At 38.4% G+C, this 2,971-nt stretch overlaps 1 pseudogene; it reads right to left on the bottom strand.

Moving 5' to 3' along the window:
* Window positions 1-377: 377 nt before the first annotated feature.
* Window positions 378-2,169, bottom strand: LOC101713768 (NADP-dependent malic enzyme pseudogene; annotated as a pseudogene).
* Between the last annotated feature and the right edge of the window lie 802 nt (window positions 2,170-2,971).

The raw sequence follows: 2,971 nt of genomic DNA, 5'->3' as shown, positions 1-2,971 counted from the left end.
GTAGTACAGAAAGCCCCCCATGATCTGCTCAAGAAAAAGTACTCTTTTTTTAAAAAATGTTGATCATATTAATTTATTAATAATTTTGATCTTCCCATTAGTTTCTGATGTAGAAAGATTAATTTCTCAGTAGTAGGTACAACAGCATTTAAAGAGCATTTGGGCAGAATAACTAAGATAGAAACCAAAAGGTAAATGAAGTAAAATTATCTAGTGTAAAGTTTATCCTAATTTATATTAATCTTCCATAAATTTTTAGATTGTTAAAATTATCTTAGTCTAAGCATATTATGAATCATCATAAAAGATTCCAACCTTTAAAAATTACAAAATTATTCAAGATCTCACTAATGAAGTTTAAAATTTCAGCTGTTATTCTATTTGTCAACTTTGGTCTGTATATTCTGGGCCTTTTCAGGCCAAGAGTAACAATACGGGAGAATCTGGTCATATTCTGTGCTATACATCTGAGAGCAGACAAATGCTTCTTTGTTTTGTGGTTCAGGATAAACTGTGGCTGTTTTTTCTTGGTATGCATCATTCACAATCTTTACTGCAATTTTCAGTGAAACATCTCTAATAATATTCAAAGGAGGATAGAGTTGGCCCTCTTCGAGGTGTTTATCTGATACTTACTGAGATATAACCTCAGCAGTAGTGAGAAAGATCTTATCTGTGATGTTCCTCAGTCCACATGCCACAACCCCAAGACAACTCCAGGGAACACATAGGAATTGTTCTCTTGGCCAGGATATAGGCTCTGTCCATTTGGAAGAGTAACTGGATCAAAAGGACTGCCACTGGCAAAAACTGCACATTCCTGAGTTATTTTATAGCACTGCTCTGCAGAACATTCTGCTTTACTGGTTGGATTACTCAAAGCAAAAATAATAGGTCATTCGTTGAAGGCAGCCATATCTTCTTGCTCTGTGAATGCACCACCAATTGCAGCAACTCCTATGAGGGCAGTTGGTTTTATTTCTTGAACAATGGCTTCTAAGTTCTTCATTTCTTTGTATTCATGGGCAAACTTCTCTTTCTCTTGTGTTAAGGATGCATGTCCCTTTACTATTAATCCTTTTGAGTCAACCAACCATATTTTTTTGATTGCTTTCTCCTTGGTCAGACCTTCCTTCTCCATGGCCATAACAATCAGGTGTGCAATCTCTAAGCCAGCCTCTCCAGCTCCTTGGAATAATATTGTTTGATCAGATAGTTTGTTCTTGGTTCTTTGAAGAGCTGCAAGGAGACCTGCAACTGCAACAGATGCTATTCCTTGAATATCATCATTAAATGTGCAATACTGGTTTTCATATTTGTTGAGAAGACAAAATGCATTCACACTGGCAAAATCTTCAAACTGAAATGGCAATCCATGCCATACTTGGAAGAAACTGCCTCCATGAATTCATCCAAAAAGTCATATTCTGGACCTCTCACTCTTCTCTGCCATAGTCCAATGTATAATATGGGTCATTAAGTAACTCTTCATGTTCTGTACCCACATCCAGAGTCACAGGCAGACAATGCTGAGGATTCACCCCTCCACATGCAGTATATAATGCCAATTTACCCACAGGGATGCCCATTCCATTACAACCAAGGTCTCCCAAGCCAAGAATATGCTCTCTATCAGTCACCACAATAGCCTTAACAACATTTTCTGGCCATGCATTTAGAATTGAAGCAATATGCCCTCGATCATGGATACTAGTAAAAAGACCTCTTGGCTTCCGAAACACTAAACTATATTGTTGGCAAGTGAGACCCACAGTAGGAGTGTAAACAATAGGCATGAATTTTTCAACATCAGACATTAGTACTCTATAAAAGAGCTTTTTGTTTCTATCTTGAAGATCCATTAAGAGAGGATACCTGTCAAAGTCAGAGTTCAGACGTTCAAAAATTTTAACTGCTCTAAGGACCTGAAGGTCCTCACTGATGAAGCTAGGTGGTAACAATCCATGAATGTTCAATTGCTGTCTTTATTCCAGAGTAAAAGCCAAGTCCTTGTTGAGGTACGGGCCATGCATCAGCAGGTAGCCACATTGGTCCATGTGGAGGCGGAGCGGGACTCAGGGCTCCATGAGAGAAAAAGTACTCTTATTACCCAGGCTTTTAAATTAGATCTCCACATGACCCCTAGCCTATTCTTCATGACTTTATGTTTTCTGAACACTCTAGGTATCTCAGTGATAAACCAAGTGAGACTTTATCTTGAGGTCACCATTTGCATTGGCACATAGCAATAAGTTTAGTCTGATCTTTCATAGGCTTGTGGCCTGGCATTTTCTTCTCTTCCTAGGTAATGTATGTTCTACTGGGCATTTTCTTCTAGAAAAGGTCAACTTCATCACAGTTGAAAACTTGATGAGAGCAACAGCCATTTCTTTGTGTCATCATTTTTGAAGTGGTGTATGTAATTTTCAACAGCCCTTCTCTCAGCGCTGGCTGCTTCACCATGCCTAGTTAAGCTATGGACCCCAGTTCTCACTTTAAAATTATGAAACAGGGCCAGGGATTTAGCTCAGTGGTTCTGGTGCCTGCCTTGCAAGCGCAAGGTCCCAAGTTTGATCCTCGGTACCAAAAAAATTATGAAACAACTCCTTACTGGCACAAAATGTTTCACCATTATCACTCGTTGATGGATTATCCTTTATAGGATCTGCATTTATAGTCCTATCTTTTTCACAAATTATTGACTCAGGCTATAACCTGCCATCAGCTTTTCCTTTACCCACAATAATAATAGCCTTTCTACCTCATCTAACACTGTTGGTCATGACTTACTAATTTGAGTAACACCTTTAGCAACACCAGCTTCCTTTATACAAATCTTTTCTCTCTAAGATTGTCAAGGTAGTGGATTTTGACATGCTGTACATATTAGTAAGATTGGTCATACGAATGCCATGCTCATATTTCTCCACAATTTCCTTCTTTTCGATTGTGATTGCTTTCTTTATCTTCC

The sequence above is a fragment of the Heterocephalus glaber genome, unplaced genomic scaffold (assembly GCF_053883595.1).
Source record: "Heterocephalus glaber isolate CG9 unplaced genomic scaffold, H.glaber_assembly_v1.0 deba00001442, whole genome shotgun sequence".
Taxonomy (NCBI): Eukaryota; Metazoa; Chordata; class Mammalia; order Rodentia; family Bathyergidae; genus Heterocephalus; species Heterocephalus glaber.
This window is presented reverse-complemented; position numbering and strand designations above follow the sequence as displayed.